The sequence below is a fragment of the Microtus oregoni genome, unplaced genomic scaffold (assembly GCF_018167655.1).
Source record: "Microtus oregoni isolate MIOR12 unplaced genomic scaffold, Mior012 000012F_ref0000307, whole genome shotgun sequence".
Classification (NCBI taxonomy): domain Eukaryota; kingdom Metazoa; phylum Chordata; class Mammalia; order Rodentia; family Cricetidae; genus Microtus; species Microtus oregoni.
Window position 1 is genome coordinate 51,900,224 of NW_024543071.1, and position 27,390 is coordinate 51,927,613.

At 48.6% G+C, this 27,390-nt stretch overlaps 1 protein-coding gene across 5 annotated transcripts in view; it reads right to left on the reverse strand.

The window, feature by feature from the left end:
- LOC121453846 (micronuclear linker histone polyprotein-like) overlaps positions 1 to 27,390 on the reverse strand; it is a 50,286-nt gene that overhangs the window by 8,139 nt on the left and 14,757 nt on the right. For 2 of the 5 annotated variants that reach the window (XM_041660790.1, XM_041660791.1), the window contains one exon: positions 24,851 to 24,978. The gene's annotated coding sequence lies outside the window, so the exon portion shown is untranslated. Of the gene's footprint in view, positions 1 to 183; positions 625 to 24,850; positions 24,979 to 27,390 lie in introns of those variants that run through there. The other 3 variants (XM_041660789.1, XM_041660787.1, XM_041660788.1) reach the window with 2 other exon arrangements.

The window sequence follows — 27,390 nt, forward strand, 5'->3', positions numbered from 1 at the left end:
TAATATATTTTTGGTGCCCACAGTAAGACTGTTTTTTAAAGGGGATGGAGCTGGCTTTTTCTCCAACCCCATTGGTTCTATTTATCCTGGACATTTCAAACCTCCTCTGTGCCTAGGATCTGGGGGTGGTGATGCAGACCCTCCCTGTTCTCTGAGATGTTCCATTAAAGACCTTCTTCCTGCCCTGCCCATGGACAGTGCCTCACCTCTCTCTCTTCCCTCCCTGGCATCACCTCCTTCCACATCCTTCTCCAGGCCCCAGTTTTCCTGGTAAGCCTGCTGACAGCTGACTGTTGGGTGTGGCTACGTCTGGGGCAGGTCCTACTGACACTCTTCGGCCAGATGCGCTAGTGATTTTTTTGACACCAAGTCCAAGTCCACCATCTGAAGTACTAAGACAAAGGCAGCAACAGGCCAGCATTCTGGGTTTTTTTCCTGGCTAAGTCAAAAATTCTTCAGCAGCAACAAAATTTGAGACAGAATAATAATCCACATACCAGAAACTTTGAGAGGGAGCCGGGTGGATAGTTAATAAAATGTCTCTGTCGTCTTGTTTCCCAAATGCCTTTGGACTGAGTGGCTCCTGGGGGAGGGGGTCTTCGTCCCCTGGTGTGTTTGGGTGTCCTGTTGAGACCAGAAAAGGGTTGTAGGTCAAAGGGGTATGTGTTTTATGGGTTCAAGGAGTTACAGGCAACCTGCAGAGAATGAAAGACAGACGCACAAGACAGGCCCAGAACATGACAGGCTGGGAAGCCCCCGAACGCCAAACACAGTCCAACCTCCCTGCCTTCTCTGTACAGTGTGCTCGAACCCAGGATCTGCCCCAGCCTCGGAGGACAGAATCTTCTGAGACTATCTCTGGACGTAGTAGAGATTGATATGGAGACTCGCTTTATTTTTCCTTGGTGTGTCTTGGCTGCTTATCCTCCTACGTTCTCGAGTGTGAGAATCCCATGTCAGGAAGCACTGTGTTTACATCTCTGTATCCTTAAGTTCATTGCCAGTCCGAGGCCACCGTAAGCTAGTGTCACTGTCTTGTTTTATAACCTATTCTACTAGTAAGTCAGATAACTAATATTTTCTGGATTTCTGGGGATTTGTTTGTGTTTTCCTCTTGGACCTCTTTTTCCTCCATGCAGAGAAATTCATTAAAACAATTGCTGCGTTTTGCCAAGCCTTTTCTCAGTCGCCTAGGTTTATGTCAAAACAAGACCCTGACCTAAGCTGGGCTTGGCGACAAGCCCTTTAACCCCAGCACTCAGGAGATGGAGAGGCAGTTGGATCTTGAGGCTAGCCTGATCTACAGATGGAGTTCTAGGCCAGCTAGGGCTGCATAGTGAGAGCCTGCCCTATCCTGAGCTGGGAGCTGTGATACCTGTAATCTCTTAGGAGTTCAGACAACAGCAGCAGCAGCAGCAACAACAAAACAACACAGGTGTATCAGACGCTGAAGCTGGACGGTGACGTGAGGCCCAGTCTCACAATAACAATAAAAAGGAATCCAGCAGGACGAAGCTAGGTCTCCGGTGGTCAGTATGTATCTCTGACCCCAGTGCAGCCTGTTCTGATCTAGGGGATGGCAGTAGGGGCCTCTCTTGGGGTTTCTTCATCTGCCTAATGCTCAGGTATCCCACCGAGGGTCTGCATGGGCTTGGGGTCTCTAGCTCTGGATGAACACTGGGGGCATTTATCCTAGCCCCTTCCCAACTGCTTGTCAGGGTGGGACCAAAGGAAAAGGAACCACATATCCCCAAAGATGGGATGAAAGAATCCAGGAAACCACACAGCACTTGGTCCCGGCACAGGAAGTACTTTACTCAGATGACCTCACCTGACTCCTTAGGCAGCCTCAGGTAGATTCTGTCATTGTCCTCAAGCCCAGTAAAGGGGAGTCTTGCGGCCTGGAGTAGGGTCAGATCAGCGTCACCCAGCCCAACCCTGCCTGTGCCAGGAAGTCTTTACAGACTGCTGGCAGAGAACTGCACAGTGGTGTAAGTGATGGTGCAAATGATGGTGCAAATGATGGTGCAAATGAGGCAACATTCAATAGGTTAATAAGATGTGGGCTCCCCATAAAAAACAGACAATGCAACCTCAGAAGTGTGGTCTCACCTGGCGGTGGTGGCGCATGTCTTTAATCCCAGCACTGGGGAGGCAGAGGCAGGCAGATCTCTTGTGTTCGAGGCCAGCATGGTCTATAGAACAAGTTCCAGGACAGGCTCCATAGCTACTGAGAAACCCAGTCTTGAAAAACAAACAAACAAAAACAACAACAACAAAAGATGTGGTCTCCACTGGTTATAGGGTCACACACCCATAATCCCAACATTTGGAGGCTGAAGCAGGAGGATTTGGAATTGGAGGCCGGCCTGGTCAGCAGGGTTAGTGTGAGAGAGCAGGAGATAAATTCAAGGCTTTGGTATGAAGGGAGGTCATGACTTCAGGGTCTAAGGGCCATTTCCAAGTTAGCAGGGCTATGTGAATGCTCATGAACTCACGGAAAGGAAAGACTAGAAAGTGTGGCTCAGTTGGAAGGCTGTGCCTAACTCTTAGAAAATAAACAAACAAAGCAAGATGAAGCATTGCTGCCACAACTCTGAATGCCTCCTGGGCCTTAACCGAGAGGCAGGGCAGGTTCAGCCCTCTCCACTCTGTGAGACCTTAATCGAGAGGCAGGGCAGGTTCAGCCCTCTCCACTCTGTGAGACGTTAGGCAGCAACTCAGTTTCCTCATCTACAAAGTTTGAAAGTCCCTTTCTGCTCAGAAGAGTCTGAGGCCTTGCTTCAGGGATCCTCTGAAGAAAGCATCCTGACAAATCACAGCGGAGAGGAGGCTGCCTGACACTGGGGAAAAGGCCCTTGAGGAGAGGTAGGCTAGGAAAACGTCATGTCACTGGGAGGAAAGAAAGTCTCTTTAAAAATTATTATTATTATTTGTTTTGAGACAGAGTCTATGCATCTCTGACTGGCCTGGAACTCACTCTGTAGGCCAGGCTGGCCTTAAACTCACAGAGACCCATCTCCCTCTGCCCCCCAAGTGCTGGGACTAAAGGTGTGTACCACGACTCCTAGCTTTTTATTATATTTTACCTACTTATTTGTGTGCATATGTATGCATGTGCACAGGCGGTACACAGAGCCCCAAAGACAACTTTCAGGAGCCAGCCATTCCATTCTACCATGCCATAGATCATGAGGATCAAACTCAGTATTCAGACTTGGTGACCAAACCTTCTCTGAACCAGCTTGTCAGCCCAAGGAGGTAAAGTGTCTTCAGCTGGTTCCTACCACAGAGTCTGGACCAGTGAGATTCCAGAGCTAGCTGGGTGCCGACACGATTGAAGAACGTAGCCTTCCAGCCCTGGCCTGGCCATGGGAGTGTTGGCCGAGAATGCCTGGGGAGCCGTGGTCAGGAACGGCTACAAGGCCCCGGTCCAGGGATTACAGGCAGGGCAAAAGTAATATCCAAGGCTCCTTCACCCACAATCCTATGGGACCAGGTAAAAGTACCGTGGCCATGACTTCCAGATACAATGGCCATCCCTAAAAAGGCAGACCTGGGAGGAAATGTTGGTGAATGGACAAAATGAGAAGGAAAGTGTGGGATCAGTGGGGATGTTGTGCCCGGCTGTGGCTGGGGTGGTGAGGGCCTGACTTCCTGTGGGAAGAGGTTCTATGACCCATCCTCTGGGTCTACTCTCTCAGGTGGTGGCAGACACCCAGCCTAAGCTGTCCCATTCTCTTGTCCAAAACCAACATGCTTCCTTCCCGCCCCTGCCAGCCCCTCCCTAAGTTACTGGATCCTGTTTGGACAGCTGTTCTCTTGCCCAGGCTGATAGGCAGGAAGGGCCATGTTGGCTTCTTCTGATGCACCAATGTCTTCCACTCTTCCCCCTCCTATACCCCCCCTGCAGACACCAGGCTGGAGGCATAAGGGGGCCACAGCAGAACCAGTAGCAGAGGATTCATGGAGAACAGAGATCCAGGCTGGAGAAGGCAGGCACATTACAGACTGCATCTCCGGAGCCAGGAAGATGGTTCAATGTGGAGAGGCACTTGCCACCAAACCTGACCACCTGAGTTTAATCCCTAGGACAAATACAGAGAAAAGAGGGAACTGGCTCTTGTGAGGTGTCCTCTGACCTCCATGCATACACAAATAAATAAATGTAGTTTTAAAAACATAACAAATTGGATCGTCTTATCTTTCTTTTGGGGTCACAGTGTTTGTTACCAGTTGTCTCTGCTGATCTACAGAGTTGTATGGACATGTGCTTGTTCTCCTCCCTCTTCTCTCTCTCCTCCCTCTCATCTCAAGATACATCATTTTCCATGAATTCTTTTAACTGTAGTGAACCTGGGACCTGAAACCATGGACCGTAAAGCCATGGAGGGACTTCTATAAAATGGTTGCATTCGTTCCTATCCAGCCAAACTTTTAAAACACAAGACCCTGTCTCAAATGTCAGCAGGAATGTTAAAGGTGGCCAGAGCTGTGAGTGGCGGTGACTGGGTCACCGTGTCATCATCTGTTTCACTTCCAGCCGCTGACCTGAGCTGACAGGACATGGCCCTTCCCATCTCTACCCCAGCCCCCATCATCCACAGACAAGAAGTCCAGGCAGCAGCTGCCCACAGCAGACGGCGGGTGAGGCTACTAAGTCAAGATGCTGATATTGTCACTGCAGAAGAAACCATGGCAAGACCCCACACTCATGTGAAAAACAAAGCAAGAAAAGTCCCTGGGGCCCTAAGCGCTGCGTATGTGTCACTGGTTGAGAGCGCAGAACAAACAATCCTGTGCCACAGGTATTCACTGCTTCCGTTTACCGAGCTCCTACTATGCGCTGGGCTATGGCGTGTTGGGGTTTGTCTCTGACGTCATCTCTAATCCCCACAACAACCTGCAGAGGTAGTTATTAGTGTGTCTATTTTTGGCCAGAGAACTGAGGCTCAGGGAGATGAACCATCTTGCTCTAGGTCACACTTGTGAGTGATGAGCCACCATCTGAGCTGGGTCTGCCGCACTCCAAAGTTTGGCTATTGTCTCTGAAACTTCTCAGTTTCTGAAATCAGAGGTTCTTTTGATTTCCTTTTGATGGTTCTGTGGCCACCGAGCACCACATCAGGTGTGGTGTGACAGCTATGGGGGTCCAAAGATGAATGAGAGCACCCCTCCGGAAGTTCACAGCCACAGAAGGGTGGACACACCCGTGGCGAGAAGACAGCAGGTGCACTGAGGTCCAGGGATGCCATCCAGTCCTCCATGGACACTGGCCTCAAGCAGACATTTCTCAAGCTCCCTGGCACCACTCCGTGTGGACACTGAAGAAAAGAATAAGGAAGGAACAGAAGGCCCAGCATCCACGCTAACCATGCCTCCCGCCGTCGCCTGTGTTACCACCTGGCATCTCACCGAGCCCTTCTACTCTGAAGAGCCCTTACTGTCACTTCACAGACACAGAGAGATGGGCTTGCCAAGCCCCATGCATTGTGTGCTCTCTCTAGGGCACTGGCTTCCCTGGAGGTGTGCGGACGTGAAACCAACTTCCAAGAGAAACCCAAAGTCCTGGTGACAGTGGCAGGGCTGCTACTGGTCTGCCCCTCTAAGCGACAGGAGGGGACAGCAGAGGGAAGGTGCTTGGGAGCTGCAGAGTAGGTCAGAATGTTCCCTATCGGGGCTCGGGTGAACTCCCAACATCCGCCCCCAACATACCCTGACCGCCTCCCTCCAGTGCACTTTCCATAACCATGTAAGAAACTCAGCCCGTGCTCACTTCCTCAGCCCAGCCAGTCCAGCCGGCTCGAGCCTGGCCCTCTCCTTGCCTCCTCCGCTTATGGGGGGACTCTAGGTAACAGGCTGAGGCACCTTCCCCTCCCCACGCGCAGCAGCGGATGGATGAGTCGCTGGAAGAGACCAGGAGAACTGGAAAGACTTGAGTCCCTTCTGCCAACGGCACAAACAATCTGCCAGCGGTAATAGCAGAGCAAAGGACCGGGCCTCCCCGTGACTCGTGACTCGTGACTCGGAGGAAGAGGGCAAGCTGGCCACCCCAGCCAGTGCCTGCACAACACTGCCACTTAAGGCCTTCCTAGAAGCAAGAGGGACCAGCGGACATGGGGTCTCTGTTTCACTTCCATAAAAACATAATACCCCTACACTTCCACCCTCCCTGAAGGAGCTCTTAGAGCTGATTCCTGTTAGAATCAGCATGTGGTGGATAGGCCTAGAATATGGCAGCAACATGTATCTCTGGCATGCACCTTTTTCTCTTTTGGTTTGTTTTGTTTTTGAGACAGGATCTCACTACGTAGTCCTGGTTGGCCTGGAACTTGATTGTGTAGAATAGGCTGACCTTGAACTCCTAGAGATGTCTGCCTGGCCCTGTCCTCCAAGTACTTCAACACTAGGCATATTTCTGCTGTCTGTTAGTTTGTTATTTCTGGAGCCCGGGGTCAGATCGGGTATGAGCCACCACACATGTTCCATTTGTTTGGCAGGTAACGTTTGTAGTCTTACTATGACAAGTTCTTGGACAAACCAAGATGGCAGTTGAGTAAAATCCTCTAGCAGGGCTGAGGGTGGGAAGAGATGTTACATAGCCATAAGAAAAATAAAATACACAACACACACACACACACACTCCCTAGGCTGGGTGGTAGTGGTGCACACCTTTAATCCCAGCACTTGGGAATGGAGGCAGGTGAATCGCTCTGAGCTCAAGACCTGTCTGGTCTACAGAGCAAGTTCCAGGACAGCCAGGGCCACACAGAGAAACCCTGTCTTAAAAAAAAACAAACAAACAAGCCTCGCAAATAAAGTCACATTTGGTAGCTCACAATTGTGATTCCGCCCTTGGAAATGGAGGATCAGAAATTCAAGGTCATCCTCAGCTACAGAGTGATTTCAGGCCAGCCAGAACTCTACAATACCCTATCTCAAAAAAAAAAAAAATCAACCAATAATAAAGAAAATTAAAGCTAAGTGTGGTGGGACTGGCCTTTATTCCCAGAGCTCAGAAGGCAGAGGGAGATGAGTCTGTGAGTTGGAGGTTAGCCTGGCCTACATGACAAGTCACAAGCCAGCCAGGGCTACATAATAAGACCCTACCTTGAAAAAAAAAAAGAGGTAAGAAAACTAGCAAATTAATGTGAGTAAGCTATTCATGAGATAGCTTTAAATAATAAGTCTTTAAAAAATTCTCCTTCCTTTATAATCAAAAAAATAAAATTAGATTTTTTTTTTTTGAGACAGTTTCATACTCTGTAGTCCTGGCTGGTCTGGAACTCACTATGTAGACCAGGGCAGCCCTGAACTTACAGCACTACACCTGCCTCTGCCTCCCAAGTGCTGGGAAAAGGTGTGTGTCACATGGCTGGCTTTCCATTTTACTATCAGAAAAGAACATCATAACTGTTGACAAGATGAATGTGATGGTATAGTCTTGTAATCCCAGGATGCGGTAGGAAGAACTATTGTCACAAGTTTAAGGCCAGCCTGAGCTACATAGCAATTTCCAGGCTAACCTGAGCTACCTAGTGACATATTATCCCAAGAAAAACAAAAATGAGAACTAAAGAAAACCAAACAAATAGGAGTTTGTGTGCCAGCACTTGAGAGGCGGAGGTGAGAGGATCAGGACGTCCTCAGGGAGAGGCAGGTTAAGATGAACCTAGTCTGAAAGACAACAGCATCAAAAGTAATGGTGGGTTGGGTTTTGGTTCACAATCCTGGGCTGAGGCCTGAGGAATGCAGTAGGAACTACATTGTGAGTTCAAGGCTAACCTGGGACACCTTGAGACCGTGTTTAAAAACAAACAAACACTAGGTGACACCGGGCTACAACCAGTTCATCCATCAAGGTCGGCCGCTGGCACTGAGGAAGACGCTTTGCTCTCCCGAGACTCGGAATCTATAAACTGCAGTGGCTGGGTGCAGAACTGGAGGGAGTAAGGAGCCCCCTGCTTTGGAACTACAAACCCCAAAACACATGTTGAATGTTACAACTAAGGATTTCCATTTTTATTTAAGTCTGGCAAGAGAGGCAAGCAAGCTGCTGAAGTCAGGTTTACAGGAGCTGCTGGGAATACTGGGGACGTAAGCAACGAGGGACAATTTTTCATATACAATTCAGGCAAATTTTTTGGATCTCCAGGTCCATAGTGTTGTAAAATAAAACGCTTGCCCTGAGTTTAGAAGACTGTTTGGCAATCTTTGAGGTAAGAATGTTAAAGTTCCTGATGAGACATCTTGGCGAGTCATGGACTGGGCACAGAAGAAAAACAACACAAAATTCAAAGACCTATGACCTCCTTCACCTATGCTTGTTTACTGATGCCTTGGCAAAATGCTTGGGGGCTGAGTTGGGTGGACCAAGGATGCCAAGGCTTGTCATCTAAGGAAACTGGGAGAGGCTGGGCGGTGATTCCAGTTAGATGGGTCCCCACCCTGCACGAGGCAGGTAGGCATGCTAGTGAATCATAAGCCCCTCTTGTTTGGAGCCGTTGGGCGAGTTCTCTCAGTCCCACTGTCAGTTTCACGGCATGGTCCTGAATGGCCTTCTAAAGTCCAGCTGTCTTCAGTTGGCCCAGCTGAAACGGATTTGCCAGGACAAACACGCTTGGAGACTCAACTGTGGCACGCCACATCTTTTAAATGAGAAGCACGAGCCTCGACTCACTCTTCTCTTAAATTGTATTTATTTATTTACTATGTATGTATGTATATATGTATGTATTTTCAGGCTGTCTTGCTGTAGTTTCTCTGGCCTTGGACATGTGGCTGTCCTCCCATCTCTGCCACCCGAGTGTGCTCAGGTGAGAAGCTACCACACCCAGCCTCAAACTCCTCTTTCCTTTTGCTCTTTCAATGATGTCCCATCCACCTTTTCCTATTTGGGAATTCTTTTAATTCCCTCTCGATCCAGCCAGTATCTTCCTCCATGCTCCTCATGCCACAGGGACTTGCAACCTGCCATGCCAGATGTTCTGAGTTCAAGCACAGGAAAGACCATGTGATACAGGGTGCAGTGGTCAGCAGAGAGAGGTGCTACCCTTTGGTCTGGGGCCGCCAAGGCTGTGAGTACCCACGCCTCCTTCCCCTCCATTTCCCAGCTCACACAGTGAGGCTACACTTTTCTCCCAGTTTGCCTGCCCTGCTCTCCCACTGCTGCCTCTCCCATGGGAGTCCTGGGTTTAATCTACCCCTTGCTGGTGCTGACATGCCCTAGACCGAAAGTGAGCTCTGTGGCAGGTGTGCTTTTGCCTGGTGAACAGAGCAGCACAGGGTGCTGCTGTCAAGGATGGGGACAGGCAGCTCTTAAGAGCTTGCTTGTCTTCTTCTATTCGGCTGCTGCCCCTCTGCTCCAGGCGCTCCTGTTTAACCCCGCTATCCTGCGGAGTGCGGAGACCTGGATGGGAAGGAGTTCTTCCTGTCTCTTTTGTGCCTTAGAACCCTACTCACTGTGTTTTTTCTAATCCAAATCTCATTTCGAAATCTCCTGCCAGAGGGGTTTCCCAGCCCCTCCCAGTTTTGAATCAACCCACTGATCACAGCACTCCTGAGTGAGGAATAGAGACGCTAGGTGGGATTGGCCTGGCACTGGGCCCAAGGACACTCCTGTGTACAACACTCTCTCTACTAAGTATACTAAGTAGCGTCTAGAGAAACAACCTTATTCCCTGCCTCCTATTCTAAGAAGGAAAACCAGGTAGGATGGAGCGAAGACAGAGGAATGGCCATATTACTCCCCTGGGGCAGCAGCTACAGGTCAGTCTGCATGGGGTACTCTCTCTAGGGAGTGACCAGACCCTCCTCCCCAGTGTCTAATGGGAGCTTGTCTGCCTTTTAATTTCCCACCTCTGGCTTAGCAGCTTAGGTTTTTAGACCCGTACCCCAGAGCAGCATCTACAGTAAACACAAACCTGGGTCTGTCCCCAACGGCCACACTGTGGCTCTAGGTCAAGCTTATTGTCCACAAAACACGACCCTGAGAGTGATGTGAAGTCAGAACATCATCTCTGCATCATGTCCTAGCCAACATAACATGTCAGACAGTTCACGGTCTCACACTTGTTTGTTTAGTTGTTTTGAGACAGAGTCCCATAAAACCCAGACTGGCCCCTAACTCACTATATAGCCAAAAATAACCTCTGTACTACTCAAAGCCTTGTTTATGCAACCAGTTCCCAAAGAGCCAGCCCCCCCCCTTTTGTTTTTTGAGACAGGGTTTCTCTACAGCTTTGAAGCCTGTTCTGGAACTCGCTCTGTAGACCAGGCTGGTGTCGAACTTACAGAGATCTGCTGACTTGCAGAGCTTGTCTCTGCTGGATTAAAGGCATGCACCAAAACTGCCCAGCTAAGAGCCAGCCCCTTTATGCAAATGAAAGCACAGCAGACAAGTGGACTTCTGGCTGCCCTAGAGGTTCCTGTCGCCCTCCCTCGGAAGGTGGATGCCACTAGCTGGAAATGAAGCCATCTCCTCTGTTCCCAGAAACCAGCGGCAAACACCTGCTGCACTGCCGGCTGTTATTCCAGCACACGGTATCTCAGTCCTCACTCAACTGTCGTGTGGTGACCGCTGCAGGAGAGCAGAATTCCACCCCTCGTGTGTGTGCATTCGCATGGACACGTGCCCCAAAGACAAGTGCCTGGCTTTCCAGAAGCACAGGAAGTGTCCAAGTGGAAAGATCCATTCTCATTCCAAGTGTGCCTCCTGGTGATTGCAAAGGAGGAAGGGCCACACAGAAAGGACAGGGGTGAGGGTGTAGGTCCTCATCTTCCTGGACTAACACCTTGGTGGAATTGTGGTTATTAGCTTTGCCAACATATTTTTATTCACCACCACCACCATTACACACACACACACACACACACACACAATATAGCCTGGACTATAGATCTGTAAGCACTGGCCTAGCACACACAAGTTCTAGGGTCAATCCTCAGCACCACAAAAATAAAAATAAGCTGGAGAATACCTTAGCTATATGCCAACTGCCTAACATGTGTGAGGCTCCATTACTCCACAAAGGGGGAAAAGGTCAGGTGGGGGGTGCACACCTTTAATCTGTTTAGTGCTGGGAAAGCAGAGACAAGATCTGAAATTCTCATCCAAACAGAGGGTTCTGGGCTAGGGTGAGATGAGAATTTGTCTTTAAAAATAAATTGTTATTATAACTGGAGAGAAATAGAAGACACTTGCTTAACCTCTGGCTTCAACTTCTAAACAAAACTCAAAAAGCCCCTGTCACCACCAAGGATGGTACTCGGTGGCAGAAGCCCAGAAATGGCATGTGTCTAGGGTGGCTTGCTGGCTTCCCTGTGACCAAGCATTTGGCTCCCATGCTCTTGTCCATCTCCAGAGTGGCCACTCACAATTTTTTTTGTATTTTTCATTTATTTACTTTTATCTTTTTAAGACAGAGTTGGGCCAGCCAGATGGCTCAGTATTTAGAGGTGCTAGCTGACGAGCCTAACGGTTGGAGTTAGATCTCATGTGTGTCTCGCGAGTAGTCCCGACTCCCATATTCAAACTGTGCCTTCATCTACCAGCACGCATACACAAACACACACAAATAAATAAATGTAATAGAAAAAAGTTAAGACAGTGACTCCTGCAGTCCAATCTGGCCTTAACCTTAACTCACTATGCAGCTAAGGCTAGCCTTGAACTCCTGACCTTCCTGCCTTCACCTCCTGGGTGTCAGACTTATAGGACCAGGTCCAGGCCAAATATCTTCCTAAGAACAGCTTTTGGCACCTAAATGAATGCAGTATGCCATGGTGGTGATTTAATGGACTCCCACATGGGGTGTCCCTCCTCCTAGGCTCCAGAGCCGCTGCACCGTCTTCACAGTCTGCCCCAGCCTTCAATACTGCCCACTCCTCTCTTAGACCACTGCCAGACTCCTCTCAACAGACAGAGTGAGCTTCCTCAGACTTCTGGGGTTCCCAGAGTCTCCCGAGAATGTCTCCTCCCCACAACCCTGTCTCTGGATTTCCTTGTCTTCAGTCTCGGCTGTGAATGACCGTTACGGATGCGGTGACTCTTCCATCCTTAGCCACAACACCTGTCTCTGACAAAATCCAACTGCATACCAGATCGGGTGCGTCAAGTCTCTACTCAGCTCCTTAGGAGGTTGAATCAGGAAGATCATAAGTTCAAGTCTGTCTGTTCTACAAAGTGAGTTCAAGGCCACCCAGAGAAAATTGGTAAGCCCCCCAAAAAGGTGTTGGGTATGGACTGGGTGGTGGTGGCGCAGGCAGAGGCAGGTGGATCTCTGTGAGTTCGAGACCAGCCTGGTCTACAAGAGCTAGTTCCAGGACAGGAACCAAAACCACAGAGAAACCCTGTCTCGAAAAAACAAAAAAAGAAAAAAAGAGAGTTGTGTATAGTGGTCCACACCTTTAGTCCCACCACTAACAAGGTAGAGGCAGGAGGATCCAGAGTTCAAGTCCCAGGCAGATAGAAGTGCTTGCCAGTAGGACTGAAGAGCTAGGCTACCTCTCTGCAACCCACATGATAAAAGGAGAGAACCAACTTCCCAGGGTCTTTCTTTCTCTCAAACACACACACACGCACGCACGCACATACACACACACACATGCACACACACACACACGCACACACATGCACACACACATGCACACACACACACACGCACGCACGCACGTACACACACGTGCACGTACACACACATGTGCGCGCACACGCGTGCACACACATGCACACACGCGCACGCACACACATGTACACACGCACACACATGCACACACACGCACATGTGCACACGTACGCACGCACGTATACACACATGCACACACACATGCACACACATGCACACACACGCGCACGCACACATGCACACACACATGCACACACACATGCACATACACACATTCACACACACATGCACACACACACACGCACACACACACACATGCACACACACACACGCAGAGGAATTCAGTTCAAAGTTATCCTTGGCTCCATGTTGAGTTTGAGGCCGGCATGAGATACATGAGGGACCCTGCCTCGAACAACAGCTATCAGACTGGAGAGATGGCTCAGTGGTGAAGAGCACTGGCTGCTCTTCCAGAGAACATGGTGGCTCACAGCTGTCTGTAACTGGAGTCTCAGAGGAGCCAACACCCTCTTCTGACCTCATCAGGTACCACCAGGAACACATGTGGTGCACAGACATACATGCAGGCCAAACCCATCCACACGGAACAGAGAAGGAAAGACGTTGTGATCTTCATTTTTAAGAAAGTAAGTAAATAAAAGGAGAGAAAGAGGCACTGTGAGATGGCTTGGTGGGTCTTGACCCATTTGGAAGCTCCCGCTGTAGAGCCTGATGACCCCAGAATCTACACAGTGGAAAGAGAGAGCTGACTGCATAAGTTGTACTCTGACCACACGTCACACACACACACACACACACATTAAAAAACTTTTTTAGATTTACTTACTTTTTATATGTATGAGTGTTTTGACTAAGTGCACCACATGCATGCTTGGTGCAAAGGAAGGCAGAAGTAGGCACTGGACCCCATGGAAATGGAATTACAGATGACTGTTGGCCATTGTGTGGATGCTGGGAACCAAACCAGGGTCCTCTACAAGAGCAGCAAGTGCTCTTAACCACTGGGTCAATTCTCCAGCCCCCCCCCCAGGTTTTATAAATATTTATTTTACGTGTATGAGTGCTCTATCTGCACGTATGACTTTATGACAGAAGAAGGCATCAGATCCCATTAAAGAGGGTTGGGAGTCACCATATAGTTGCTGGGTATTGAACTCAGATTGTCTGAAGGACAGCCATGCCCTTAACCAGTGAGCTATCTCTCCAGTCCCACCCCACCCCAATTTTTAAATGTAATAATAACAACAAAAAAGAAGTCTGGGATACTGCTCACTGGTATAATGTTCACTTAACACGTTCCAGGCCCTAGAGTAAACCCACGTACTGAAATGCGAACAAAGGGGTGTGCGGGGCGACTCGAGATCCAGTGGTTAAAAGACTCCGCTGCCCTTGCAGGGGACCGGGGTTCAATTCCTAGCACCTACATGGGGCGGTTCACAATCACCTGCAGCTCCAGTTCCAGGGAGATCTGACATGTCTAGTCTCTGCAGGGATCTGCGCTCACACGCACACACCCATCCATGTCACTAAAATGAAATATTTTTTAAGTGCAGCTCCTTGACTACCCCTGAGGTATCCGGTGAAGGAGGCATCTGACAGGCTTTACATGTCCCAGGCTGAATGGAGGGCCATTGTCCAAAGGGAGCTGCTATAGACAGAGGTGCCTGTCCAAGCATCGGCACCTCTGATGGTGGACCTGTTTTGCTGTGGTCAGACCGCCTGACCCACAAAGTCCAGTGGCATGGAGGTTACAAGGCCTGTGACTGCCTTTATGTTTAGGAAAGAGGGCCTTCTGCCTCACTAGGATGCCGGGTGAAGAGGTTAACCGTTTTCCTGCTGCCTCCTCTTTAAAAACATCTCATAAAGGTGCGTCAGAGGACACAGGCTTTTGATCCCACTATTATTAGCTGCAGAGACAGGGAGGAAGTACACTCACCTCAGAGATGGTAAGGAACAGGAGTCGCTGGAGCACTTAGCCCCTTGCGAGATAAGGCTGCTGATGTTAAGTCAGGAAAAACCAACTCTGGCATAGGACCGATTGTAACCGGCTGGGTGGCATACCTGTCTTGTCTTGGGCACCATTCCCAGGCCAGGAGATAGAAAATCTAGTGGGGACTATGAGCAGACCCAGGTATGATCATGAGCCTGGCTACACCCTTCTTGAAGTGATCCAAAGGACTTTATGAACACCGACTCACATGTGATCTCACAGACATCCAGGGAAGGGAGGCAGGGAAGGAGGGAGGGGGGATAAGAAGAAAAGGGAAGGATTGAAGAAGTAAAAAGGCAAAAGTCTTTTCATTTTCCCAAATTATAAGGCGACGGGGCTGGGCATGATAGCCCATGCCTTGTAATTCCAGCACAGGGGACACAAAGGCAGAAGGACTACCTCGAGTCCCAAGCCGTGGGTGATGTTGACACAGGGCTTCCCTAGCATGCACAAAACCCCGGGTTTAATCCCAGCACTCTATAAACCTCTACATACTGGTACAAGCCTATAATCTCAGTACTTGAGAGGTAGCGTTGGGAGATCAGAGGTTGAAGGTCATCCTTTGCTACGTACTGAGTTTGATGCCAGCCTGGTCTACAAGAGCTAGTTCCAGGACAGGCTCCAAAACCACAGAGAAACCCTGTCTCGAAAAACCAAAAAAAAAAAAAAAAAAAGATTATAAGTGTGTGCCACCATTCCTACGTTCCTCCCTCCCTCTCTCAGTTCCTCCCTTCCTTCCACCTTCCCTCCCCCTCCTTTCCATTCTTCTCTCTCTTCTGCATTCTTCCCTTCTTCCCTTTTAATCTTCCTTCTTTCTTTCTTTCCTCCCTCCTTCCCCCCTCCTCCTCCTCCCTCCCCCTCCTCCTCCTCCCTCCCCCTCCTTCCCTCCCTCCCTCCCTCCCTCCTTCCTTCCTTCCTTCCTTCCTTCCTGTAGAGTCCTCACAGAGATCCGCCTGCCTGCCTCTGCCTCCAGAGTGCTGGGATTAAAGGCGTGCGCCACCACCGCCCAGCCACACTTATAATCTTAACACTTGGGAGGCTGAGCCAGAAGCTGAAGAGTTGAAGGTCAGCCTGACTACATAGTGAATTTAAGGCCAATTAAAGTTACAAAGTGAGACTCTGTCTAAATAAATAAATGATATTATAGAAATGTGCTCATAAACTGGGCGGTGGTGGCGCACACCTTTAATCCCAGCACTCGGGAGGCAGAGGCAGGCGGATCTCTGTGAGTTCGAGGCCAGTCTGGTCTACAAAGGAAGTTCCAGGACAGGCTCCAAAGCTACAGAGAAACCCTGTCTCGAAAAAGCAAAAAAAAAAAAAAAATAGAAATGTGCTCATAACATATACGAATGTGTGTTGTTCTTATTAAATAATATAAATAAACAAATAGTTGGTTCAGTGGGTAAAGGCACTTGCTGCCAAGACTGGCAACCAGAATCATTCCTGGGACCCATCTGTAAAAAGGAAAGAACTGACCTCTGGCCTCCACGCCTGTGCTGTGGCACATGTGCCCACAAGTGCACACACGCATATCCTCACACACACATTTTGTTAGTTAAAAAGTCCAGAAGGAAGGGGGACGAGCCTTCTGGTGACCAGTCGCCTGTTATTATAAAGTTGGGGAAGACGGACAAAGGAAGCCCCGTTCCTGGCTCTACAATCAAAGAACACAGAAGCGTGTGTCGGGGGTGGGAGGATTGTCCCTCAACTCTGGCATTCTCTGACGCTTCAGACTGGTGTCAGGACTTCACCTGAACCTGAACCACTCCCCCATCCTATGCTGCAAAAGACACCAAAGCAGAAATCACTCGGCCTGTCTTCTGTGGACTGTGAATGACAGAGACGCTCACTCGGTAATTAGAAGAGGCTGCCGGCCAAGAGCTCTGAGAAGGGCTAGGTGTGGTTTAAGAACTCTGTGTATTTTCTCTAAGGCAAACATGTAGACAGTCAAAAATACAAGTAGTTTAATGAGCTTGTAAACGTGGAGGGACTCTTCACATGTTATAGTGAGGTCTAGAGTTCAACCACCTCAGCATCAAAGCACCTACACATGGTATTCAGCCCTGACCACTTCCTCCAGCCTACTTGTGGCTTCTCCCTCAGCCTATTCTTCTGCCCAGGTAACTGACTGGCCTAGACAACCGAACTTCCAATGTCTGTGGAGGAGAAAATACCTCTTGGTACAAGAAAATGTTTGCTCGTGTCTTAACCTTTCCTTCCCTCCCTCCATCTGACCAAGAGTCTCACACAGCTCTGGTACCCCGCCAGGCCTCCATCTTCTCAGAAGAGTGTGAGTCTAGGCTAAGCGTCTTAGTTCACACGCTCTCTGATACTCTCATCTCGGGCATCGAGTTTGTCTAGTTCTTTCTTCAGCTTCTCCGATCTAACGAGTTAACAGAGATGCACAGAGTCTTGCTGACCAGCGAGTCTAGGGCAGGAAACACCCCCTAGCAGCACTGTCCCACATGTTCCACTCATGGGACTTGAGTTCGTCACAGCCTCTGGGGCTGGAGGCAGCAGTGGGTGAAGCAACTTGTCTGTGGCTTCCTTGGCTGCAGTTGGATTTCCAGGTCTTCATTTGCATTTTCTTTCCCAGAGTTAAAATCTGGGTGCTGCTTCACTACCGCCTTCAGCTTCTGACCATGCTGGAGCCAGAGCGAGCCTCGGCTGAGCACTCAGACAGCTCTTTCCGGAGCCCCGGGACAGCGCTGCTGCTACTCAGGGCTATGGGCTACCTTGCTGCCCAACACCATGCAACTAATACCTACTAATTAAAAAGCCAGGAAACCTTATAATTAGGTCAGCTACATGTACTCTGATTTGAGCCTTTGGTTTCATTCCTTTCTCTCCAGGATTAGAGCATTGAGAGGGAATTTCTCAATGGTCCAATGTAGAAACAGTCTTCTCATAACCCTAAAAGTCTCTTTAGTCTACACCCGCTCTGAATAGACCAGGACTTCTGGCATCTGCCCCAATAACCCAAGCTTTCCCTGTAATCTTCTGTTTTCTCAGACTCTGCTGTTCTCATTGGACTCCCTGTGCCTTCAAGAGTAGACTGTAGGGACTAGCAAGATGTCTAGTAGGTAGAGGTGCTTGCCGCCAGGCTTGATTCGACGGTAAGTTCAGTCCCCACGGCCCATGCGGTGAAAGGGGAAAAGCGACTCCCGAATATTTCCCTCTGCCCAACACACACACACACACACAAACACACACACACTATTAATTGTTTTAACAGAATAGAACCTAGATAAAGAGAAGTCCTAATCTTGTATGTACTAGATTTTGGAAAACAATCAGGACATGCTAAGAATTCATGACAAAAAAGTTGCTGACCCCCACTCCTGAACCAGATGAGATACATCTGTCCCTTCCGCAAGGTGGCATGAGACAGGCATGTGGGATCTGTGTCCTCCCTCCCAGCTGGACTAAAGCCCAGCAGTCACCTTCAGGGCTTCTCAAGCCACCACTAAGAATAGCCTTGGGGAGACAGCTCCCCCCAGGAGAGAGTGCTACCCCACTCCCTACCTTTGATGCGGAGGGAAGACTGAGGAAAGGGCTCCTGTGACACACAGCCCAGGTGTGTGTGCGTGGAAGGGGTGTCAGAGAATGCCTGGGGAGCGAGCCTAATCTGGGAGTCTTAGGAACTAAAGGACAAAACAGAAACTCATTGAACTCCATGGTCCACTGCCTGCTGCTCCCTTCCAAGTCACTGTCATAGCAAACATTTCTTTAGGTGGGAAACTGACACTTACTCTGCTTTCGTCCTTTTTTCAGTGGGAGGAGAGCACCAGGCTCGGCTTTGTTCCAGTTTAGGTCAGATGGATCAATGGATGGGTTGTTGTAGACATCAAATGTGTCCAAACACAGCTACAGGTGCTGCCTCTCAGAGAGTTAGGGACCAACAGTGCAATGCACACTGACTTCTTGCATCTGCCCTTATGTTGGGGAGGGACTGCTTGGTTTTGTTTTGTTTTTCAAAACAAGATCTCATGTAACCCGGGCTGATCTCAAACTCCATATGTAGCCAAGGATGACTTTGAACTCCTAACCTGACTGTCTCCACCTCTTTGGAGCTGAGATTACACACATGCGATTTGCCACCAAGCTGCCCCTTGATGTCAAAGTGTTCTCATCTCCAACTAGAGGACTAGACCCCCGATTTTCATTCGAGATTTGCCACTGTTAACAGTTATTCAGACCTATTATCTGGTCTCCTCCTCTCCCTCTTCTCCAGTGCTCCATTAGAGCCCTGGATACGAGCAAGGCCAGCATGAGTCAACAGTAAAGACAATTTCTATAAAGTACTGTTCTCCCAACTTTGTCTGCCTCAGCACACCCAGCCCTTTTTCTAGATCAGCCCCTTCACACACCTCATTTTCTTCTCCTTCTCAGCTTTGATTTTTTTTATTGCCAAATAAAAAGTTTGCCACCTCAACAACAAAAAGGAAGACTGATTTCTAGTCTGAAACATCAAAAATCCTTTAAGGTTTTATAAACACAAGTAATTATTACAAAGGACTGGGGTCATAGGGAAGAAACGGAATCAAAAGCTTTCCAGGTAGCTTGCGGCGCTCTGGGGACACCTCTACCAGCCTGCCTGCACCAGGCCACTCCTAAGCAGGAAAGGTCTGTGGTTGCTGATGGGTCTCTTAGGTGACTACATTTTTAGAACTGACAACGGAGGGGAGACCTGACAATAGTCATTGTGTCTTCTGAGAAGCAGAGACTGTCCCAGGAATCAGAGGACTCTTAACTGTGCACAGGCAGCTCTGGCAAGGGTCACTCTGCCACCTGCAGCTCAAACAGCACAAGGCCCTTCACGTTTCCTCTCCTCATTCTCTCCAACCTTAGACATCAAGTTCATTAAGTTCACTGAAGCGGATACTGAAACAGTTCGAGATGATCAATCTATCACAATTTCCGTTCTAACACCCCCCCCCCCCCCCCCGTCAGCTCCTCCCTGAAGAGATATGGCAGCAGTAAATGAACGGAACTCTGGATCTGTTAACGCTGAGCAGGAGGTTCTTATGGTCTTGTATCAAACTGGCTCTTTCCGGATTAAAAAGTAATTATTCCAAAAGACGGCTTTATAGTTAAAATTAAACTAGCACCTGGACTTTGGACAAGTGCCAAAAAGGGCAGCTCTGGGCATCTTTTGAGAGAAAGGGGAGGAACTCACCAGAAAGAAGAAATCAAACAAATGATCATATATAAAAAGAATAATAAGGAAAACGCTGAAACCTGTTCCACCACCCTCCTTCAGTTAGAGGCACTTCTAACATGAGGAAAGCGAAACCAGCTGTGGGTGCGGTGCAGCTGCTGCCAGGTCATCCTGCCTGAAGAAACCCGAGATTGGGCCTACATGAGGGACGTGCCGCCATATGGCACAGTGGCAGTTTTTGTGGCTCCTTGCATGGGGATTGAACTTGGGGACTGGATGAGGCAGGTCCATGTGTCTGTGGTTACTGGCTCACTCTTCTAGGCGACTTGCCGTGGTTTGTTATTCCATAGTTTGATTAAGGAACAAGCAGCTAGCAAAACATAAGAAGGCGCTAGTGTGCAAGAAAAAGCCCGGGGGCGCCGAGAGCTTGCTGGGTCAGGAGTACTGGAGTCCTAGTAGGTGTGGTTGGGTAGGGACCAGAGCACCGCAGCCCGCGGAGCCAAGACGGTTCCGCGGCGCTCTCTGCTGGACGACTGCGAACCGCACCCGAGGCTGGTGCGACGCTGGGCTCACCCTGCTCCTCTGCAATCTTCCTTCCCAGCCTGCCCTCTGTTGAACAAATCGGTCTCCACCCTCACCAGGCCTTAGGTTATAAGCCCTGCTAGGTGGCATTAGGCAAAATCCGACATTGGGGGTGGGAGTATCACAGGCACAGTTATAATGGTGGTCACACCACTGGCCCCGTTTATGTCAGAGTCTGTTCTCCACATGAAAATGCTGTTTTACCCGCCCCTTCCTACTTCCACCCTCACAAGACCCCACTCATTTCCTTGTTGACAATCTGCCCCCCACAGGACTGAGCAAAGCGCCTAGCAAACGCTAGGTGAGCACTCCATGGCTGAGCTAGACACACACACACACACACACACACACACCCCACCCCACCCCCCACCCCCGCTTTCTTTTTCTTGGACAAGCAGCTCTGAAACTCAGCCTGCACCGGTCTCCCCACAGCTGGGACACATTCACAAGTATTCTCTTAAAAAAAAATTTTTTTTTTTTTTGGCCAGGTGGTGGTGGCGCACGCCTTTAATTCCAGCACTCGGGAGGCAGAGGCAAGTGGATCTCTGGGAGTTCAAGGCCAGCCTGGTCTACAAGAGCTAGTTCCGGGACGGGCTCCAAAACCACAGAGAAACCCTGTCTCGAAAAACCAAAAAAAAAAAAAAAATCTATCTTTGTTTGGAGGAAAGGTTCGTGGTGGGGCTTGCTGCTATCTGGAGCTGTGGTTTATAGAAATCAATTCTCTCTCGGGGGCTGGAGAGATGGCTCAGAGGTTAAGAGCATTGCCTGCTCTTCCAAAGGTCCTGAGTTCAATTCCCAGCAACCACATGGTGGCTCACAACCATCTGTGATGAGGTCTGGTGCCCTCTTCTGGCCTTCACGCATACACACAGACAGAATATTGTATATATAATAAATCAATAAATATTTAAAAAAAAAAAAAAAAAAAAAAAAAAGAAATCAATTCTCTCCTTCCATCGTGTGGGTCTTGGGAATAAAACTGTAACAGGACTCCCAGACCCTAGTAGACCCCGAGACCTTAGTACAACTGACTCCATGGTGGAAGTGCCGTTCAGGCTGTGAAACTCAGCACACAGACAGCACCACCTGCCTAATCCTCCGAAGCCCACAGCTCTGGGAAAGTCTCTAATGTACTGACCTCGCCTTTTGGCTTCCGCAGTTCTGCTCTGGCTAGCTGTTCTGGTTAACTGAAGTGCCGACCCAGAACATGGTGTTTGTGCTTAGAAACTCACTCTGAGGAAGGATGGGGGGCTACACTGGGATCCTGAACACTCTGTGTAGTGGATAGGCAGCTGGTAAAGGCTTTCTGTTGATTTAAGCCCATGTCTGAGTAGGCTGCTCTGATGAGCACCCCACAACAGAACTTCTTATCTGCTGAGCCGTTTCACTGGCTTTCACAAGTATTTGACACAATTTCCTTCTTTCTTTCTCTCTCCTTCCTTCCTTGTTCTTTTCCTTCCTCCTTTCCCAGTGTGTTGCGTATCCCAGGCTGACCTTGAACTTGCTATGTGGCCAAATATGACCTTAAACCTGTCCTCCTCCTGCCCCACCTCCGAAATGCTGGGGTTATAGGCATACCCTACCACAGCCAGTTTGCGAGGGCTGGTGATCAAACCCAGGGCTTCATGCACGCAAGGCAGGCACTCTGTCAACTGAGCTACCTCCCTGCCAGCATATCTCATAATTTAACTGACTGTCAGTCACATGCTCAGTATCTAAAACCCTACTAGCTTCGTGTTCCCTGGACACACGGTCCTATTCGACATTGTTGTTCCTGTGTCCTTAGGATTTACCTACCACAGTACCCAGGTGTTGTGTGCAGGTACTTGATAAACATCTGTTGAATCAACACACAGATGAATCATAGGAACTGGTACACAACAGCTGGAAATGGAAAGAACAAAATTAGATAGATTGGGAGGGAGGATTCTATTTCGAGAGCAGAGGCATAGTGGCACACGCTTTTAATCGCTGTCCTTGGGAGGCTGCAGCAGGTAGATGTGGATCCCTGTGAGTTTCAGGCCAGCCTGGTCTACAGAGTGAGTTCTGGGCCAGCCTGGTCTACAGAGTGAGTTCTGGGCCAGCCAGAGTTACATGGTGGGACCCTGTCGCCCCACCACCACTAAAAAAGTGGCAGCATAAATTTCTATTGAGCACCATGAGGGAGCTAAAGAGATGGCTCAGCCGTTGAAAGCTCTGGCTGAGCAAGCCTGAGAACCTGAATTCCACTTCTGCATCCCTGGGACCCAAGTGGGAGGGAGAACTGAGTTGTCTTCTGGCTTCCACATGTGCGCCATGGCAAACACAGGGTGGGGCACATGTGCACACAAACACACTAATAACACATTTTAAAATACTTTAAAAAGAAAACTATGGGGCTGGAGAGATGGCTCAGAGGTTAAGAGCGCTGACTGTTCTTCCAGAGGTCCTGAGTTCAATTCCCAGCAACCATATGGTGGCTCACAACCATCTGTAATAAGATTTGGTGCACTCTTCTGGCCTGCAGCAGGGAAAACTGTATACATAATTAATAAATAAAAATCTTTAAAAAAAAAAAGAAAAGAAAACTATGGGGCTGGGGAGGTATCTCCATGGTTGAGTACCTAGCATGTGTGATGTCTAGCAAATGTTTAGCATGTGTGATGCCTTGGGCTCAGTCTCGAACACTGCAAAATCAACATAAAAAATCAGACAGAAGAGCAGGGCTTTCATTCTGAGCTAGAGTCTAAAGCATGTTTTGAAACCTGAGAGGAGCTGATTTCACAACATGGAGAATGCACTGAATGCCACTTGGACTATAACTTTAAAAATGACTAATTACATGTTATGTGAATTCCATCTCAATAATAAAAAAATGAAAGGACAAGATTGTAATATAATAATTATGATTCTTGGTCGTTAAAGCATTACAGGTCTTTGATGAAGTCAACAGAGAGCTCAGCTCTCTCTCATGCAGCCTCCTGGTTTGCACAAATGGTTGACTGAAGAGAGCCCCTCCAGCAAGCCACACATGCACAGAGGGAAAGTGAGAACGACAGATAACTCTGACTTCTTAGTCTCCTGGACCTAGACACACACGCTATAAAATGCTCTGCCCTTGTTCCTCTGCCTGGAAGCAACTACCACAAATGGCCCTTGGCTGCCCCCACTTCATTCTCATTCTGTCTCATCATCAGGAAGATCTCTTCCTCCGAGTCATTCAGCCTAAATGCCTGATTTCTCTTGTTTGTTTAAGGCTTGTTTGTTTGGTATTTTTATGTAGCCTTGGCTGACCCTAGAGCTGTTTGGCTTGCAGACCAGGCTAGCTTTGAACTCACAGAGATCCGCCTACCTCTGCCTCCCAAGTGCTAGGATTAAAGGCAAATGCCACCACATCTGGTTGAAGGAGCAAATGTTCTTTTCTTTTTTAATATTTATAAATAAATAAATATCATCTATAAATAAATAAGTAACCTGAACCTGCCTGATCTTGGAAACTAAACAGGGCTGGGTCTGGATGTGGTTAGTACTTATGGGAGCAAATGTTCTTTCTTTTTTTCTTTTCCTTTTTTTTTTTTTTTTTGGTTTTTCAAGACAAGGTTTCTCTGTAGCTTTGGAGCCTGTCCTGAACCCACTGTGTAGACCAGGCTGGCCTCGAACTCACATATATCTGCCTGCCTCTGTCTCCTGAGTGCTGGGATTAAGGGTGTGCTACCCAGCTGGGAGCAAATGCTTTTTAACCACTGAGTCAGCTCTCCAGCCTGCTGTTGAGGACAATAATTGAGGCAGAATACAGCAATTTGTCAGTGTGGTTCTAGGTTATGAATGTCCTGACGTCTTGAACGGAGCCTGACGACACAGTATGAATTCTTGTTAAACACGCAGAGGCGGGAGCTTTGCCACGGACTTGTCCAGATCTTTGGAAGAGAGGGCTAGACTTTGATAAAAGCCCCCAAAACAAAATATGACTGAGATAAAAAACAAAGCAAACAAACAAAACCCAGCTGTTAAGAGACTGAGAGATGGCTCTGCCTCAGTCGGCCCTCGCTTGGGTTCCTGTTGTTCCCAGCTCTCATCATCATTAAACTCCTCACGGTGGTCTCCTGTCTACATCTGTGAGAAAGTATCCGTGTGAGGACAGAACCCCTGCAAGGAAAGCCTAAGCATGTTTCTGAGAGTCGGGCATCATAAGAGAATGGAAGGAAGGACGAGGACACTGGACAGGGTTCAGAGTCCGGAGAGGATCGAGCATGGCCTCACAAAACCCATGTGATCTGGACAGGGACAGTTCCTGACACCGAACTGGGAAAACTTGCAGGGCTGGCCTCTGGAGGTTGGACAGCGTGTTACAACAGGGGAGATAGCCATTGTGGGATACAAAATGAGTCTCTGCGATGCAGGGGTCACCCAGAATCATGGCCAGTGACCTCCTTCTCCAGTCCCTGAGTCAGGCAGCACAACAAACTCTGAGTTTCCCCTGCTTCAGCCTACCTGTCGAAGGGCAGCCTCCAGGGAGCAGGCGAACTCACACAAATATGAAAATGGGACCATCTGTCCCACGCGACGGTAGCCCTGATATACTTTCAAATACTTGATAAGCTCATGAAACGGAGAAGCTCCTGTAAGGCAAAGGACACTGCCAATAGGACAAAAGAGAATGGGGAAAGATTTTCACCAACATCTGACAGAGGACTAATATTCAAAATATAAAGAGAACTCAAGAAACTAGACATCAACAAACCAAATAATCCAATTAAAATTAGATGGGGGACAGATTTAAATAAAGAATTCTCAACAGAGGAATATCAAATGACTGAGAAACAAAGAAATGTTCAACATCCTTAGTCATCAGGGAAATGCAAATCAAAACTACTTTGAGATTCCATCTTACCTATCAGAACGGCTAACATAAAAAACACATGTGACAGCTCATGCTGGTGAAGATGAGGAGCATGGGAAACCTTCTTGTATTGTTGGTAGGAGTGCAAAATTATACAGTCACTATGGAAATCAATATGGTGGTTCTTCAGAAAAATTGGAAATGAATCTACCTCAAGACCCAGCTATACCATTCTTGGGCATATATGCAAAAGATGGTCCATCCTACCACACGGACACTTGCTCAATTATGTTCATAGTAACTTTATTCATAATAGCCAGAAACTGGAAATCTAGATGTTTCTCAACTGAAAAACAGAGAAAATGTGCTACATTTACATATTTTACTCAGCTGTTAAAAACAATGACATCATGAATTTACAGGTAAATGCATGGAGCAAGAAAAAAATCATCCTGAGTGAGGCAACCCAGACCCAGAAAGACAAACATGGTTGCTGTAATTTAAGAAACACCACGAAGAGAAGTCATGCCATGCAACAAGACTCACCTGGGAGGCTTATTGAAAGAGGAGAGAGAAAGGGCAGAGAAGGAGGTAGAAACTAGTCCCTGGGGACAAGAGGGGCAGAAGAGGGGGAGAGGGAGGGAGAGGGAGAGAGAGGGAGGGAGGGAGGGAGGGAGGGAGGGAGGAGGGAAACAGACAGAAGGTGGGCGAAGTTCACCTTTTAAAGGGGAACACAGCATGTGCACAGGAGGTGCTCTTAGTGGCTGCAGCCGAGGACATATCCTGTCAGGACCCTAAGGGCAGGGTCAGCACAGATACTATCAATGGTATGTACTCACTTAGAAGTGGACATTAGCTGTTAAGTAAAGGATAATCATGCTACAATCCAGAGAGCCAGAGAGGCTAAATAACACGGAGGGCTCAAGGGGGCACACATGGATCTTCCTAGGAAGGGGAAATAGAATAGATTTTGTGGGAGAACTGGGGCAGGTATGGGAGCAGGAGGAGTGGGGGCAGGGCAGCTGGGATAGAGGCAGAGAGTCCTGGGAGAGACTAGAATGGAAGGGGCATTTGGGGAATAATGTGGACACCTAGTGCAGTGGAAACTCCCTGGAATCTACACGAGTGACCCTAGGGAAGACTCCTTGTAACGGGGATATGGAGCCTGAACTGGCCATCTTCTACAGCCTGGCAAGGCTCCAAGCTGTGGGACTGGGGCATCAACCTAGACACAAAATATTTGTGGTGGTGGCGCATGCCTTTAATCCCAACACTCGGAGGCAGAAGCAGGCAAAGCAAGTTCCAGGACAGGTTCCAAAGCTACACAGATAAACCCTGTCTCAAAAAACAAAACAAACAAAAAAGTCAATTAAATGATTCCAAGTGTTCCTAATGATACTCTGCTATATTCACAGATCGGCATTTCATCCAATTGTTATCAGAGAGGCGTCACTCAGCAACTGATGGAAACAGATGCAGAGACCCACAGCCAAACACGAGGCAGATCCAGGGGATCCCCACAGAAGCTGGGGAGGATTGTAGGAGCCAGAGGAGTCAAGGACACCATGTGGACACAGACCACAGAATCAACTAAGCAGGGCTCATAGGGACTCATAGAGACAGAAGTGTCAGTCACAACCCTGTATGGATCTGAGTTAGGTCCTCTGCATGTCTGTTATGGTTGTGTAGCTTGGTGTTCTTATGGGACTCCCAACAGTGCGAGTGGGGGTGTCTCTGACTTTGCCTGCACTTGGGACCCTTTTCTTCCTACTAGATTGCCTCGTCCAGCTTTTTTTTTTTTTTTGAGACAAGGTTTCTCTGTAGTTATTGGTGCTTGTCCTGGAACTAGCTCTTGTAGACCAGGTTGGCCTCGAACTCACAGAGATCTGCCTGCCTCTGCTTTCCAAGTGCTGGGACTAAAGGCATGCGCCATCCAGCTTTGAATAGGATTTGTAAACCTGTCAAAACCCTCTTTTGTCTTTATTCCCACTCTTTGCCTCAGTCATAGCTTTGCCGTCTCCACCCTGAACTACTGCAGTTATCCGATGTCACACCTGCCCCTCACCTGTGACCAGTCACTCACATAAGCGAAGTACAGATCTGATGGTGTCACTCTCCCTATAACCTAGGGAGCAAAGTCTAAAGTCTTTCATCAAGGCTCTTCCCATGCTCAGATCTGATTACCTTGGAC